Source organism: Arvicola amphibius, chromosome X, assembly GCF_903992535.2.
Source record: "Arvicola amphibius chromosome X, mArvAmp1.2, whole genome shotgun sequence".
NCBI lineage: Eukaryota > Metazoa > Chordata > Mammalia > Rodentia > Cricetidae > Arvicola > Arvicola amphibius.
In genome coordinates this window covers 37,898,110-37,917,157 of record NC_052065.1, presented here as the reverse complement: position 1 = coordinate 37,917,157, position 19,048 = coordinate 37,898,110, and positions in this window count along the sequence as shown.

Below are 19,048 nucleotides of genomic sequence, written 5' to 3'. Positions count from 1 at the left end.
AGGTGATCGACCAAGCTGAGAAGGCTCCCACAGAGCCCGTCCATGCAGAAGAATCAGAGGTGCTTTTTAATCAAAGGAATAATCAGATGATTCTGTGATATTTTTATTAACTATTTTTATTTCACATTTTACCAATGTGCCAATATTTCATATATTTTAACCTGCAGCCATTTTCAGTTCTATTAACATAGGATATTTTATTTTTCTTTCACTGGATTTATGGGCCATTTCATAGGTAATTATTTTCATAACACTTGAGATATTATGAATAATATTTTCTTTTTTGTCTTTCAAATAATGATTTCTACATATGTTTTCATATAGAAATATTTAATTTGCTAGATTTATTCACCCAGAAGTGGAATTAAACACAATATGGAACTGTAATGATACATTTTTCCTTAAAATATCTCTTGGCACACAAAAGACTAATAATTTTCTAGACATTGCATGAAAGTACATAATATGAGATGATTTAAGATTATGTAGTTAAATAGGGTAGAAAAGCTAGTTTAGTTAACTTGTCTTTAAGAGAACAATGTAACCAATCTTATGATGTCTTATATCTCCCCTGCATTGATTTCATCTAAAGTTATGTAGTCCTTGATGTCTCTGACCCATAATAATGTATTCGTATGTAGTTGTAAACATTTGCTTAGAACAGCATACAGGTCAAAAACAACCCTAGACAATAAATAGCCACAAAAATGTTGCAAAAAACCTGAGCTATAACTTGATAACATCTATTTTCAGTGATGTTTGTTATTTATCAGGGTCAGTGAAGTAACGTCTTTCCTTGTGAAATTCTTTTAAACTGTTCTGTAAATAATTTCTTCATTCCTTTCCCATGTTGTTCTCGCTATTTTTATGTTAACTTGACAAAAGCTAGACTCATCTGAGAGGAGTGAATTTCAACTGAGAAAATACCTACTTAAGATGAGGCTGTAGGGCATTTCTTGATTAGTGACTAATATGGAAGGGCCACTACTAGGCTGGTGAAGGTAACATAAGAAAGCAGGTCGACTGGACATGAGGAGCAAGCTGGTGAGCAGTACTCCTAAATGGCCTCTGCATGAGTTCCTTCCTCCAAGTTCCTGCCTTGATCACTTTCCCTGACTTCACTGAATAGTAGACTGTTACCCAGAAAACATAAGATGAAATGAACCTTTCTTCCACAAGTTGCTATTGGTCATGGTGTTTTATCACAGCTAGAGAAAACCTTACTGAGACACATATCATGTTTTCTATGTTGTTCAGTCACTACAAAGCAACACCCTTTGTTAGGGATAGACACAGATACACAGAGAGAGAGAGAGAGAGAGAGAGAGAGAGAGAGAGAGAGAGAGAGAGAGAGAGAGAGAGAGAGAGAGAGAGAGAGAGAGAGAAGCGAGAAGGAGGGAGATCATGAGCAAGGAAGTCAGGACCGTGAGGGGTGCGTTCATCCATTGAGACGGTGGGACAGATCTAACGGGAGATCACCAAGTCCAGTTGGAATGGGACTGATGGAACAGGCGACCAAACCGGACTCTCTGAATGTGGCTGACGGTGGAGGAGGACTGAGAAACCAAGGACAATGGCAATGAACATGAACTCTACAGCATGGACGGGCTCACTGTGAGCCTTGTCAGTTTGGTTGCTCACCTTCCTGGACTTAGGGGGAGCTGGGAGGACCTTGGACTAAACATAGTGAAGGGAACCCTGATGGCTCTTTGTCTTTGGAGAGGGGTGGAGTGGGGGTATGGATGGAAGGGAGGGGAGGAAAGGGGGAGGAGAAGGGGAGGAGATGGAAATTTTTAATAAAAAAACAGAAAATAAAAAAAATAAAAAAGAAAACTATCTTACCTATTGGTTTAAATTCTTAATTCTTGGAAAAATTACATATCACTTAAAATGATTTTCTCTCACTTGAAGACGCTTGTCCCTAGTAGTCATTAAATTTTATACAAAAGAAAAGATAAATTTCTATCCCTGCTCACTAACCTTGAGAGGGAAGCATAGATACATTTCTCACATTTTATAATTATTTCTGTGACACTTTGAATAATCTATTCCTGCACTGGAAAAACACTGATCTTTCTAGTCTTGGATATTTTCTCTTTGATTTGGAGTTATCTAAAATAAAATGTAATACAATATACAGTTTGAAGAATCAAAATCAATTAAGGCCATTTTGTTGCAGAGAAAGAAAATTATTATTAAAGGAAATCATACTGGAATTCTTCCATTAAATGGTAGGGATGCTACCCATTTTCCTTTAATATAAAGTAGTTTTCAAATACGCTTGTAGAGATTAATATCAAGAACAACTTTTTTATACACATTAATAATGTAGTTTATTAGGCAATGACCTTATCATATAATATGTATTTAATTTTCTTCACAATGAGGAAATATTTTTTGATTCACTATAACAACTTCAATACTTAATAGCTTATAATTTTTATGAAGATGGTCCAATGACTCTCTGATGTTAAGTAATTTATACTATCCTATACTTTCTACACTTTGACTATAATGATCATCCATCTATATTGTTTATATTATTTAAAGAAAATAAACCAAAAGAAGACGAAGAAGAAGAAGAAAAAGAAAGAAAGAAAGAAAAAGAGAAAGAAAGAAAGAAAGACAGAAAGAAAGAAAGAAAGAGAAATGACCTACTTATTTCATGTCTTTTGTCTTTCCAAACAGACTGTATTTTCTTTAATTTTTTTGACTGTAAAGGAGCTAAGTACAGAGAGATGATTCATTGTATGGGCTGCTAGGCTAAACCAGCATATATGTTCTGATGGTATTGTGACTTCCAAATTTGGGTCTAAGGATATGGTGCTTTGGTAAAGAGGTTCTTCTTTTGTTTTCACAGAGGATGAGACCCTTCTAGATCAATATGGTATGATAGACCACGCCCTCCGGAAAGGTTGCTTTGAACACCCTCAAAAACTAACTTTGCTCAACTGCCAACTGAGATGAACCTATCATACAGGATACACCATGAAAGACCTGATTAACAGCACCCCCATACAACACGAAGCAGTTTGGAGAGAAAAAACTATGCCCATATTCCCAAATACTGTTTATAAATGTTCTTTTAAATTTAAAGGGGGATATAATATAGATATAGATAATTTGCATTGGTTTGGATTTTGCTTTAGTGATATAAATTTAAGGTCAATCTTGTTATATGTATATTTCTGCTCTTGGTTAAGGTAATGTGATTGTGTAGTTCATTTAAAAATGTAATGTATAATTAGGAAATATAGGTTGTTAATGGATAATCATCTATAAGAGTCAAGTTTGTAGTCATGTTAGAGTTTCTAGATGTGCATAGATATATTTCAGATAGGCATTCTTCATATCTTTCAAAGACTACAGAATATGGCATTTAAAATGTTTTAATAACTTAGGGTTTTTCATAACAATGAGACATGTCTGCTCCTGGCAGCACTGGCTACTTCAAGAAAAAGATGGGCATCGAAGAGGCTCCTTATGGAGTTGGTTAGCCATTTGGGCAAGAAACTGTTCATGCCTGGACTGTTGCATAAACTGGACACAAAGAACCTACACAGAGAGGACTGCTGAACTTGCCTAAAGGTGAGATAATCCTTCGGTGTTCCTGCTTCATGAAAGTGTCTGTGAGACATTCTGCAGTACACAGAAAAAAGTGACTGAACTGTCTTTGAAAGTTCCTGCTTCATAAAAAAGTAAGCTGGATACTATGGGCCTGTAGGCTGAAGATGGATACCCCAATGGTACAGAATAACTTTGGGTGACTGTCCAGGCAGTCTCTGTCATTTCTAGAGTTTTGGAAGCTGCTTACAATGTACTTCCTGTTTACTTAAGTAATATTATATCCTTCTGGAGTCTTTGACAGAGTTGAAGAATAAATAGATAGTTATATCCATAGTTTTCCTTTGTTATGATAAAAGATAAAATAGATAAAAATATGGTAACTGTAATTCTTGCTTGATAACTGTTTTGTTATATGTAATTTTACTATATTAAAGTTAAAGCCTTCCTTTTTGTTTAAACAGAAAAGGGGAAATGGAACTGTAGTGGGGAGCACAGGTCCCTTGTTTCATCCCGCCCTGCTAGCTTATACCTGAAATAATCACATAAAAAATTTATTAATTAAATTACTGCCTGGCCCAGTATCTTTAGCCTCTTATTGGATAACTCTTTCATCTTGATTTAACCCATTTCTAATAATCTGTATTGCCACTTGACTGTGGCTTACCGACATGAGTTTCACCTGTGTCCTTCTCGGGCAGGAGAACCATGGCATTTGCCACACTGCCCTTCTTCCCAGAATTCTGTTCTGTCTTCCCCGCCTACCTGAGTTCTGTCCTATCAACTAGGCCAAGGCAGTTTCTTTAATAACCAATGAAAGCAACACAAATGCAGAAGGAACTCCTATACCAGTAAACAATCTCAGAATCCTTATGGCATAAAAGCATAGTATTCTTTGTATTATTTTACTCTGCTATTCATTTTGTTTTCCCCTTAACTTTACAGTTAGGGAGTAAATTGTATCACACTATTCTACCTTGCTAACAGTCAGTGAAAAAACTATTTTTAAAGTATCTTGCATCAAATTATTTAATTCCATAATAGACAGAAAGATCACATCTCTATTTGATCTGGTTTGATGTAAGCCATTTTTTTTCTAACTGCAGCTTTAAATGATCAACTCCCCATTTTTCTTCTGAATCTAGCCTCGCACATACTTTAAGATGTCTATTAAGCTTAGATGTCTTCATTTATTATTGTTCAACAGCATGAGCTCCTTTACTTTTCAGGGGAATTAATTTGCTATGTTTCAATTTTTCCATATGATCATCTCTAGGTCTTTTCTAGTTTATCCAGTAATTTTTACAAATGGAAGGATTTAAACATTGTATCTTGAAAGGTTCTGAAGAAAAAGAAGAAAATCTAGCATGGTTTCCATCTAAGGCCATCTCCCTTTAAAATAACTGGAATAACAACTTTTCTTTTGAGATCTAGTGATTAGTTCCAAACCCATGGTCACACATATGTCCTTGGTTAAACAGAGTGAGCTACAAAACAAAACAAAGTCATGAATGGGGAAAAAGACTTAAAGTTTAAAAAGGAGAAGATGTGAACTATGTACATCCAGGAATTGTCAAAGAATAAATTTAATAATGTTTTATTTAAAAAAGGAACCTTTAGGAAACCTATTAGGAAAACATGTACAAGGATCTTAAAGTAAAGAAAGTGACCCAGCAGGACTCAGCCCTCCAGTGACTCTGGACAATCTAGTAAACATCTGAGTACAGTCAACTTGAATCCACTAGACCAGTCCACCCACCAGCAAAATACCATGGATTGACTATGATAATGTCCTGTAGAGGAGTTTGGTTATTAGTACACAGGGTACACTGATGGTAAGACTGTTGATTCCTTTTCTCCCCTGAAAGTCTTCAAAACACATTTTTGTGGTATAAGAGAAAGTCAACATATTTGAAGCTTCCAACATATTTTCTGCTTGATTTTTCTGTGTCCTGCCAACTCAGCATGAGGTGTTATCAACAATAGGGACCCATCATATAGTTTACATGGGCAACCAGAAGCAATGGCAATAAACTATATTGTTTGAGGGGACCTCAAAAGCCTCCGTGAGTAACATCTTTGTATTACTTTTCTATTGCTGTGATAAAATATCATGACCAAGGCAATTTATAGAAAGAATAATCCACATATTATGGTGGGGAGACATGGGAACAAGCAACAGGCATGGTGGCTAGAGAGGAATGCCCAGAATTCACATCCTTTACCATCACCTCAAAGCAGAGAGAGTAAACTAGGAATAAAGTGCTTAACATTTCAAAGCCTGCCTTAAGTGACATACTTCAAAGTCATGTTTCCTGACCTAGCCAGATAATACAACTGGGAAACGTATATTCAAATATCTGAACCTATGGGGGACATTTATAATGGTAAAAGTAAAATGCTGCAGGTTCCCGAGTGACTGCAGCAGGCAGCAGGCAGGTCTAAGGCAGAGAGCCCTGTGACATGTGAGAGACAGACAGATAGGCACATAATGCAGAGTGAGGTTGGACATGTATTTAGTGGGTTATGGAGAGGAAAAGGGAGAAGGGAAGACCAGGGGGATGGGGAGAAAGATATAGAGGGGGGGATTGCCTCTTCAAGTGGGAGACAGAAAAGGAAGTGACTCGGGTTGTAAGCAGGAAGGAAGATCTGCCTTCTGCCTTCCTCAGCAGGGCAGGGGGTGGGGATGGGAGTAGGTGGGGCTTGTCTTTTAAAGGGACAGGACAGATTATTACAATATTAAAATCCAATGTACCCAAAACTCCTAATGTCTCACTCATAGGAGTTTTATTTAATAACCTATAAGGTTGCTAATTTTTAACTAGCAATGAAGCATAACTATTCTTGAGTATTTGAACAAATGTGCTGTAACCACTAGGAATAGTAGAGGGTTTAATTATTATATTGGATAGAAATTCTAAGTATTTCTGTACAGACATAACTTTCTAGAATTTTGGGATAGCCCATTTAGGTCATTTGGGCACACAAAGAAATACCAACATGCTCAATAATCAATTTCTCCTTCTATGGCAGTTTATGCATTTTTCTTCCTGGAGTGCTGAGCTTCCACTTAAGAAACATAGTCACAACAAACAAGACAGTATATGTTGAACTAAAATTTGTTTCTGTCATAATGTAAATAAGATCACTATTTTATGCTGTTCTTAATAAAAAATAAGAGTACCTTGTCCTCTATCTTTACATATATTTTTACTTATAAAAGTAAGGTTGTTGGGTATGGAGAAATGGCTCAGTGGTTAAAAACACTTGCTGCTCTTGCAGAGATCCCTAGTTCAATTCCCAGGACTAATCTCAGACTGTTTAAATGCAGGGAACACAACAACTTCTGTAATCTGTAAGCACCTGCACAGAAGTGCATTTACTCACCCTTGAACACACACACATATAGTCATAATTAAAAAAATAATTATTTAAAAAGAAAGCTGTAACAGTATGGTAGAGTTCATTAAATTAGATATATATATATATATATATATATATATATATATATGAAGGAAAAAGTCAATATATTATATTCTCTATGTAATTATATAAAATACCAGGATGTTTAGCCTATATATATGGGCCTTTATGTATTGAAACTCATTTGATGCTTGCCTGCTTATATAGAGTTCTTATTTGATTATATTATATTAAAATATTTGAAAGTCCTAAAACATAAAATATATAAGGAGAACTTAGTCACTGCAGTTATTTCTCTATTCATTGAATAAGGGTCAGTTCTGGAATGACCTTCCATTGAAATTAATCACCTCCATTGCTAATATATTAGAATTAGGGACTATTTCCTGTGTTCCACTTATCTGCAGTCAAGAAATCAAAAGCTTGGTTCCTATGGATTCAACTGTTTGGAAAAAATATCCTAAGTTATACTAGTATAACCACAAACACATATTCATCATCATGCAATACTAATATAAGACTATTTTAACTTATTCTCTAAATCTTCTATTGATATTTATACCAATTTCCCTTCTTTTAAAAGATATGAAAATGAGAGAACAAATTTATAATACCCCTACACACATACACAGGACAAGGATTATTTATTTATTTATTTATTTATTTATTTATTTATTTATTTATTTATTATGTGTACAATATTCTTTCTGTGTGTACGCCTGCAGGCCAGAAGAAGGCACCAGACCCCATTACAGATGGTTGTGAGCCACCATGTGGTTGCTGGGAATTGAACTCAGGACCTTTGGAAAAGCAGGCAATGCTCTTAACCTCTGAGCCATCTCTCCAGCCCCGACAAGGATTATTTTTCTGTGAGTTTTTCAGTGTTTCAGTCAACTTTATTATGGTGGTCTCTGACTACCCAGGGATACTTTAAGGATAATAGGAGTGTCCTGACTAACACATACATTTGTTATTTCTTAACTATCAATATTATATAGAAAGCTGTAAAAATGATAAATGACATTCTGATATATATGTATATTACTAAAGTAATGGCCTACAAATGACTTTCACCCAGTGGAATTTTGTTAAAGTATTTATCATAATACAAGTCTATAACTCAATGTTTTCCCTGTTTCTGTTCCATCACATTTAGAGATGTTAGTCCATGTAATGAAATCCCCAGGTTGTTTCAGAGTAAACATGAGCACTGACCTCTTAATATATCACGAGAAAACAACTGTCCACTTGGTTAGAGAGTGAGTTCACCAGAACAGCAAATTCTTTCCCTGTGGAAAATATCAAAAGGCAGTCAACTATAATTAGAAAAGCCTAGTGAGCAAGTCACCTGAATGACTCAAATGTAATAGTCTCAAGAATATATGCCTCCTGGTATGGCAACTCCTTAGTTATATGGCAAGTTCCACTGAAATCTATCTATCTATCTATCTATCTATCTATCTATCTATCTATCTATCTATCTATCTATCTATCTATGTACCTATCTCTATGTATCTGTGTATCTATCTCTATGTATCTATGTATCTATGTATCTATCTATCTATCTATGTATCTATCTATCTATGTATCTATCTATCTATCTATCTATCTATCTATCTATCTGTCTATCTATGTTCCATCTCATTTAGAGATGTTAGTCCATGTAATGAAATCCCCAGGTTGTTTCAGAGTAAACATGAGCACTGACCTCTTAATATATCACGAGAAAACAACTGTCCACTTGGTTAGAGAGTGAGTTCACCAGAACAGCAAATTCTTTCCCTGTGGAAAATATCAAAAGGCAGTCAACTATAATTAGAAAAGCCTAGTGAGCAAGTCACCTGAATGACTCAAATGTAATAGTCTCAAGAATATATGCCTCCTGGTATGGCAACTCCTTAGTTATATGGCAAGTTCCACTGAAATCTATCTATCTATCTATCTATCTATCTATCTATCTATCTATCTATCTATCTATCTATCTATCTATGTACCTATCTCTATGTATCTGTGTATCTATCTCTATGTATCTATGTATCTATGTATCTATGTATCTATCTATGTATCTATGTATCTATGTATCTATCTATGTATCTATGTATCTATCTATCTATCTGTCTATCTATGTTCCATCACATTTAGAGATGTTAGTCCATGTAATGAAATCCCCAGGTTGTTTCAGAGTAAACATGAGCACTGACCTCTTAATATATCACGAGAAAACAATTGTCCACTTGGTTAGAGAGTGAGTTCACCAGAACAGCAAATTCTTTCCCTGTGGAAAATATCAAAAGGCAGTCAACTATAATTAGAAAAGCCTAGTGAGCAAGTCACCTGAATGACTCAAATGTAATAGTCTCAAGAATATATGCCTCCTGGTATGGCAACTCCTATCAGGATCTGTGAACCTTTCCTAAATCATTGTTAGATAAGGAAAAAAAAACACTAAGAGTTGTTACTAGAAGATAGACTAGATGTTAAAAGGCTGTTGGGTTTGCACCCTTTATTAAGCTAGAAATATGGAGACCAAATTCTAAGTAACAAATGATTAGAACCACTGCATAATTAAAAAATGTAGCAAAAAATTAAAAGTAAGACTCATATATCAATACTAAAGATAAAACTTGGAATAATTAGCATCATAAATGTGTGGTACATGATTTGATTCGAATAGTTTGTATAAAAGAGCATTATATATAAATCAAATTCTATGTGTGAAGAAACTTAGATAAAGAAGGTAGAGCAATTTTAGTTTATTAAAATCTACTCGTAAACAAAATTCTCCTATACTTCAATTTATTATGTGCAAATGATTATGAGATGTGTTTTATAGTAGGAAAACTAGATGTATTTTCACCTATTTAACATTTAAAATCTAGGGATATAGAAGTATTTGGTGAAACCAGCAAATATATTAAATCAAATTCATATGTGAATCCAATATTGTTGGAGCACTGTAATAGTTAATTTCAAGTGTCCACTTGACTAATATAGTAAATATTCTGGGTTTTTCTGTGATAATGGTTCCAGAGAAGAATAGCATTTAAGTTAGTTGACTGAGTGGAAAAATGTTGCCTCAATTGATCAAAGAGGCCAGATAAAACAAGAATAAGCAAATTCTATCCTCCAAAAACCCCCAATAACTGCTACAGATCTGGGTAAGACTTCTCTTTCTCATAAATGTCAGGAATCTAGGATATCTGGCCTTTGGATTCAAATACTTCCCCACCAGATTTTCAGGCTTACAGCTTGAGATTGAGATTTACATTATTGATTTTACTGGTTCTAAGCCTCAGATTTCAACAGGCATGCTATCAGTATTCAAACATCTCCAGCTTTCATTTAGCCAACTGTGAAATCTATTATGCTCCTTAGTTATGTGGCAAGTTCCACTGAAATCTATCTATCTATCTATCTGTCTGTCTGTCTATCTATCTATCTATCTATCTATCTATCTATCTATCTATCTATCTATCTATCTATCTATCTATGTACCTATCTCTATGTATCTGTGTATCTATCTCTATGTATCTATGTATCTATGTATCTATCTATGTATCTATCTATCTATCTATGTATCTATGTATCTATCTATCTATCTGTCTATCTATCTTCTATAGTTGTTATTATGCCTTAAGAATTAGTTTATAAGAAAATTTATTTTACTCACAGCACAGCACAGGAGGTTCAAGTACATGTTGCCAACATATGCTTGGTCCCGGTAAGAACCCTCAGAGCATTGTTGCATCATTTCCTGCTGTTATGTTGGTAACATTCTTGGAACCAAAGGATGGAATTTCAAATAGTATTTTGTCTCCTTATTCCTCAGAAATTATGTCAATCTAGACAAAAATGACAGACATTTTTATCAATGCTGCACCATGAGTCTTCATTGATTCCTTCTGCCTTTCCTTCTCTCTCCCTCTCTTGATTTCTGTGTGTGTGTGTGTGTGTGTGTGTGTGTGTGTGTGTGTGCGCGCGCGCGTGCGCGCGCGTGCGCATGCGCATGTGTGTGTTGCTAGGCAAAGAATTCAGGGCCTCACATGTGAGCTTGATCATTTGGTTGATACAGTTTTTTTAAGTTTGAATTACAAAGATACAATTTTTGTTTTTAACTCAGTGAAATTTTTGAGGAGTCAGTGAATCCTTATTTTCATCAAATGTTCACCAGTGTGAGCATCCATCACTGCAGGTTATCTGTGACAATCATAGTGATGTGTGTTTAATAAGCAATTTTTCCATTTCATTTTTGAACATGTATTATTTGAAATTCTACTAAGAGAAAGAGCTCTTCCTTCTTCCTTTATTGTTTATTTGGAGAATTATTTGAATTCACATATACTTGTGGATTAGTATGTCATCATTTAGTATAAATCCACTGTTTGTTGTTTGTTTATCAAGAAAGGATTCCTCTGTGAAGCCTGGCTGTCCTGGAACTCACTCTGTACTCCAGGCTGGCCACAAACTCACAGAGATTCACCTGTCTATCTCCAGTATTCTGGGATTAAAGGAAAGCATCACCACTGCCAGGCACATTGCTATATTTTTTGTGAACAAGTTTCATTTGCTTTGCCAGGATATTTAAGATTAAATATGATGATTCCCTGGTGACTCCACCTCTAGGTACAGGCGCAGCTTAAATTTTTCCTTAGAATTCTTTCCCCCCCCCCTTTTGTTCTTTATTTTAAAATCAAACTGTCTTTTTTCATTATACATAGGAATCCAAGTTCCCACTCCCTCCCTTCCTCCCATTCCCTCCACTAACACCCTCCACTACACCTCCCAACCACTCCTCAGAGAGGGTAAGGCATATTGTTTGGGGGAAGGTCCTCCCTACTATATCTAGGCTGAGCAAGGTATCCATCTAAAGAGAATAGGTTCCCAAAATGCCAGTTCATACAGTAGGGATAAATCCTGGTGCCAGTGGCACTGCAGTCTGCCACAACCATGCAACTGTCAAACACATTCAGAGGGACTAGTTTGGTCCTATGCTTGTTCCTTCGTAGTCTGGCTGGAGTCGAGGAGCTCCCATTAGCTCAGGTAAACTGTTTCAGTGGATGAACCCTTCATGGTCTTGAACTCTTTGCTCATATTATCATTCATTCCACTCTTTAACTGGACTTTGGCAGCTCAGTCCAGTGCTTCGATGCTGGACTCTGCCTCTGTTTCCATCAGTTGCTGAATGAAGGTTATATAGTGATATTTAACATGTTCATCAGTCTGACTACAGGGCAAGGATAGCTCAGGCACCCTCTCCTATATTGCTTAGGGTCTTAGCTGGGGTCATCTTTGTGGATTACTGGGAATTTCTCTAGAGACAGATTTATTACTAACTCCATAATGGCTCCCTCAATCAAGATATCTCTTTCCTTGCTCTCATCTCTGTCCTTCATCTCAAGCATCCTGTTCCCTCAAGTTCTCATCACCCCTCCCATTCTCCCCTCCTCTTTCCTTTCCACCCTCCCTTCTTTCCCCATCCCAATGTTCCCAATTTTATTAGGCAATCTAGTCTATTTATACTTTCCAAGTGGTTCCATATATGTTTTTCATAGGGTTCAACTTAATACTTAGCTTCTCTAGAATCATGGACTATAGGCTCTATATCCTTTGTTTATAGCTAGTATTCACTTATAAGAGAGTACATATCATTTTCTTCTTTTTGGGTTACCTCACTGAGGATAGTGTTTTCTAATTCCATCCATTTGCATGCAAAATTCAAGATGTCATTGTTTTTTACTCCTGAGTAGTAGTCTGATGTGTAAATATGCCACATTTTCTTTATCCATTCATGGGTTGAGGGGCATCTAGGTTGAATCCATGTTTTGGCTATTACAAATAATGCTGCTATGAACATAGATGAACAAATGTCCTTGTAGTATGATTCAGAAGGTTTTGGTTATATGTCCAAGAGTGGTATTGCTGGATCCTGAGTAGGTTGATTCGCAATTTTCAGAGAAACTGCCATACTGATTTTCAAAATGGTTGTACAAGTTTGCATTCCCTCCAGCAATGGATGAGTGTACCCCTTACTCCACATCCTCTCCAGCATAAGCTATCATTGGTGTTTTTGATCTTAACCGTTCTGATAGGTATCAGATGGTATTTTAGAGTTGTTTTGATTTGCATTTCCCTGATGGTAAAGTTTGTTGAACATTTTCTTAAGTGTCCTTCGGCCATTTCAGATTTTTCTGTTGAGAATTCTGTGTTTAGTTCTGTACCCCATTTTTAAAAATGGGTTTTTAATTTAGAATTTTTTAATCTAATTTCTTGAGTTATTTATATATTTTGGAGATCAGTCCTGTATCTGATGTGGGGAGGTGAAGATATTTTCCCATGTAGTAGGCTGCCTTTTATCTTATTAACTGTGTCCTTTTCTTTACAGAAGCTTCTCAGTTTTAGGAGGTCCCATTTATTTATTGCTATTCCACTTGTCTGTACTACTGGTGTTATATTTGGGAAGTGGTAACCTGTGCTCATGCATTGAAGGCTACTTCCCTCTTTCTCTTCTCTCAGGATCAGAGTGGTCTGATTTATATTGACATCTTTAATCCATTTGGTCTCGAGTTTTATGCATGTTGACATCCAGTTATGCCAGTACCATTTGTTGAAAATGCTTTCTTTTTTCCATTGCATAATTTTAGTTTCTTTGTCAAAAATCAAGTGTTCATAGATGTGTGGATTTATATCTGGGTCTTTGATTCGATTGCATTGGTTAACCTCTCAGTTTTTATGCTAATACCAAGCAGTTTTTACTACTGTGGCTTTGTAATAGAACTTGATGTCAGGGATGGTGATACCTCCAGAAATTCCTTTATTATACAGAACTGTTTTGGCTACCCTGGGTTTTTTGTTTTTCCATATGAAGTGGATTTTTGATCTCTCAAGGTCTGTGAAGAATTGTGTTGGGATTTTGATGGGAATTGCATTGAATCTACAGATTGCTTTTGGTAGGATTACCATTTTTATTATGTTGATCCTACCTATCCAAGAGCATTGGGGATCTTTCCATTTTCTGTATCTTGTTCAATTTCTTTCTTCAAAGACTTAAAGTTCTTGTCAAACAGGGCTTTCACTACTTTGGTTAATGTTACCCCAAGATATTTTATGTTTCTTGTAGTTATTGTGAAAGGTGATGTTTCACTGATTGCTTTCTTAGTTTCTTTATCACTAGTATATATGAGGGCTACTATTTCTTTTAGTTGATTGTTACACAGAAGGTATTTATAAACTGTAGGAGCTCCCTGGTAGAGTTTTGGGGTCACTTATATATACCATCATATCATCTGCAAATAGAGAAAGTTTGAATTCTTCCATTACAATTTGAATCACCTTGATCTCCTTTTGTTGTCTTATTGTTCTAGCCAGAACTTCAAGAACTATGTTGAATAGGTATGGAGAGATTGGACAGCATTTTTTTGTTCCTGATTTTAGTGGAATCACTTTGAGTTTCTCTTCATTTAATTTGATGTTGACTGTCACCTTGCTGTATATTACTTTTATTATGTTAAATATGTCCCTTGTATCCCTGATCTCTCCAAGACCTTTACCATGAAGGGGTGTTAGATTTTATAGAATCCTTTTTCAGCATCTAGTGAGATGATCATATGGTTTTTTTTCCTTTCAGTTTATTTATATGGTGTATTACAGTGATAGATTTTTGTATGTTGAACCAGCCCTGTATCTCTAGGATGAAGCCAACATGATCATGGTGGATGATGTTTTTGATGTGTTCTTAGATTTGGTTTGCCAGTATCTTATTATTTTTGCATCTATGTTCATGAGTGAGATTGATTTGTAATGATCCTTCTTGGTTGAGTTTTGTGTGGTTTCAGTATCAGGGTAACTGTAGCCTCACAAATGAGTTTGGCAATGTTTCTTCTGTTTCTATTATGTAGAACACTTTGACGAGTATAAGTATTAGCTCTTTTTTGAAGTTCTGATAGAATTCTGCACTGAAACCATCCAGCCCTGGACTTTTTTGATTGAGAAACTTCTTTAATGAGAGCTTCCATTTCCTTGCAGGTTATGGATATACTTAAATTGTTCCCTGGTCTTGATTTAATTTTGATATGTGGTACCTATCCAGAAAATTGTCTAATTTTGTGGAGTACAGGTTTTTATAGTATGATATAATGATTTTCTGGATTTCCTCGTTGTCTCTTGTTATGTCCTCATTTTCATTTCTAATTTTGTTAATTTGGATGTTCTCTCTCTGCCTTTTCATTGGTTTAGATAAAGATTTGTCTCTCTTGTTAATTGTCTCAAAGGACCAGCTCTTTGTTTCAATAATTTTTTGTATTATTTTCTTTGTTTCTATTTTATTGATTTTAGCCCTCAATTTGATTATTTCCTATCTTCCACTCCTCCTGGATGAGGCTGCTTCTTTTTGTTCTAAAGCTTTCAGGTATGCTGTTAATTCTCTAGTGTGAGCTTGCTCTACTTTCTTTATGTAGGCACTCAGTGCTATGAACTTTCCTCTTAACACTGCTTTCATAATGTCCCATAGGTTTGGGAACATTGTGCCTTCATTTTCGTTAAATTCTAGGAAGTCTTCAATTTCTTTATTTATATCTTCCTTGACCCAGGGGTGGTTCCATTGGGCACTGTTCAATTTCCATGAATTGTAGAAATTTTTTACTTGATGTTGTTGTGAAATTTTAACTTTAAACCATGACTATCTGATCAGTTATAGGGGGTTATTCCAATTTTTTGTATCTGCTGAGTTTTGCTTTGTTACTGAGTATGGGGTTAATTTTAGAGAAGGTTCTATGAGGTGCTGAGAAGAAGGTATATTCTTTTGTGTTTTGTAGACATCTACTAAGTTCATTTGAGTCATGACATCTAGACCTGTCCATTGGGGAAAGTGGGTTGTTGAAGTCTCCTACTATTAGTATGTGGGGTTTAATGTGTGATTTAAGCTTTAGTAATGTTTCTTTTACATATGGGGGTGCTCTTGTATTTGGGGCATAGATGTTCAGGACTGAGACTTCATCTTGATGGATTGTTCTTATAATGAATATGAAATGTCTTTCTCCATCTCTTCTGATTAATTTTAGTTTAAAGTCTATTTTGTTAGATACTAGAATAGTTATACCTGCTTGTTTAATTAGGTCCATTTGGTTAGAAAATCTTTTCCCAATCCTTTACTCTGAGGCAATGTCTGTCTTTGAGGTTGAGGTGTGTTTCTTTTACACAGCAGAAGATTGGATCCTGCTTTTATATTTATTCTTTTACTCTGTGTCTTTTCATATGTGGATTAAGTCCATTGATATTAAGAGACATTAATGACCAGTAATTTTTAATTCCTGTTAGTTTTCAGTGGTAGTGTTTGTGTATTCATCTTCTTTGGGGTTTGCTGGCATGAAGTTATCTTTTGCCTTGGTTTTTCTGGGTGCAGTTAACTTCCTTGGGTTGGAGTTTTCCTTCTAGTGCTTTCTATAGGGCTGGATTTGTGGATAGACGGTATTGTTTAAATCTGGTTTTGTTCATGGAATATCTTGTTTTCTCCATTGATGGTGATTGAAGGCTTTTCTAGGTATAGTAGTCTGGGCTTGCATCTGTGGTCTCTTACTGTCTGCAGCACATCTGCCCAGAACCTTCTGGCTTTCATGGTTTCCATTGAGAAGTCAGGTGTAATTCTGATAGGTTTCCCTTTATATGTTACTTGACCCTTTTCCTTTGCAGCTCTTAATATTATTTGTTTATTTTGTATGTTTTATGCTTTGATTATTATATGGCAAGGGGAATTTTTTTGCATGTATGTAGTCTATTTGGTGTTCCATAAGCTTCTTGTGTCTTCATAGGGATATCCTTTCTTAGGTTGGGAAAGTTTTCTTCTATGATTTTGTTGGATATATTTTCTGGGCCTTTGATCTGGAGTTCTTCCTCTGTCATTCTTAGCTTCTAAGGTTTGGTCTTTTCATGGTGTCCCAGATTTTCTGGATGCTTTGTGTTAAGAATTTGCTGAATAATGTTTTCTTTGACTGATGAATCTATTTCTTCTATAATATCATCAATACCCGAGATTCTCTCTGCCATCTCTTGTATTTTGTTGGTTATGTTTGTGTCTGTAGTTCCCAATCTTTTACCCAGATTATCCATATCCAGAATCCCTTTGGTTTGTGTTTTCTTTATTACATCTATTTTAGTCATCAAGTCTTGAACTGTTTGAACCATTTGTTTCACCTGTTTGATTGTTTTTTCTTTCTTTTTCTTGGGTTTGTTTGAGAGATTTATTGATTTCTTCAAATTTTTTGTTTGTCTTTTCCTCCATTTCTCTAAAGGAATTTTTCATTTCCTTTTTAAAGATCTCCATCATCCTCATAAAGTTACATTCAAAATCATTTTCTTCTGCTTCTTCAGGGTTAGGATGATCAAGTCTTCCTGTTGTATGACTAATGGGTCCTGGTGTTACCATGTTGCTTTTTAGGTTGTTGAATGAATTCTGGCATTGGCATCTACCCATCTCTTCCTCTAACAGGCAGTGTCTATTCCACTTGGTCCAATCCTTGCAGTAGCTGTCTGTGTCTTTGAGAACTGTTCTTGGTTTGCTCTGTACTGTCGCTGTCTGTCTCAGGGAGCCACTGAGGTCTCTCTTGACCTACTCTCCTGGCCTGAACTCTTGGTTCACTCTCTTGGTCCATTTTGTGCAGTCACAGCCTGTGCTTCAGAGTTCCTCTCGTGGACCTCTCTGTGTAGTTGCAGCCTATGCTTCAGGATTCCTCTCTTGGTTCTCTCGGCAGAAAGTTTGCCTGCTGGCTGGCTAGAGAAGCTGAGGCAGGTGGGGGAAGGGCCTAGGGATTTGTCAAGCATGGGCTCCCTCTTGAGCATGGGTACTACAGCTTTTATGATGAGATGGATTTTTCTTTTTTTCTCTCAAATTTTATTTTGTGGGGAGTTGCAAAGGTAGAGAGCAGATATGAAGGGACAGGAAAATGAATGGAATCAAGATACATGATGTAAAAGACACAAAAAATAAATAAAAATAAAGTAAAAAATCCACCCTGCTATCCCTACCCCAGACAATTCTGAAAACCACAGAACTGAATTAACAGTGACAGTCATTAGTTAAAAACAAAGAAAGGAAAAGCTTGAGAACTTAGGATTTGTATTGATGTGTTTATAAACATATCATTACTATAAGAATTATCTTAAAGTCACAAAAATATTTGGAAAATAATTTGTCTTCAACAAATGCTACTTTTCCTGATTGGTATTCTTATATCTACAAAATAAGCAATGAACTCACCTTGTTTATAAAAAGCACTGTCCCAGATGTTTTATTTATATGCAACAATAACAAATTTCATGTGAAGCAGTATAAGAAGAAAAAAATTTAAATTATGTCATATTTTAGATTCCATTAAAAGGTTCATATATCTGATATATATGTTCAAAAAAGTAAGCAGGCACAAAATTACCGTGTACAAGTCACTTGCCTTCTTATTGACAAATAATTAACATACTCAGAAAGAAACTAGGAAACTGTCCTGTAACTGTTGATTGTGCTTTCCAGATCCAAAAAATAACACAGAAATTATATTAATTACAACACTGTTTGTCCAATGGCTCAGGCATATTTCTAGCTTACTCTTACATCTTAAATTAACCAATTTCTATTAGTCTATGTATTGCCATGTGGCTATGGCATTACCTCATTTTCTATATATCTTGTTTCCTAGGTGTCTGACTGGTGTCTGGAACTGACTCTGCCTTCTTTTTCTCTGAATCTCTGCTCAGATTTCTCACCTTACTTTACTCTGCTAAGTCATTGGCTGAAACAATTTTCATCATTAGCCAATAAAACCAAGACATATATAGAAGGACATCCAACATCACAGTCCCATTCAAAACACCCTCTAAAAATTAAAATGTTTTTGAATGAATCTAAACAAGTAAAAGACTAGTACATCAAATACTTAATGACTGAGAAAAGAAATTAAGATGATACTAGAAGACATAAATATCTACCATCATCATAGATTGGTAAATACTTTGAAAACATTCATCAACCAAATCCAATCTACACACTCAGAGCAATCCACATCAAAATTGTAATAAA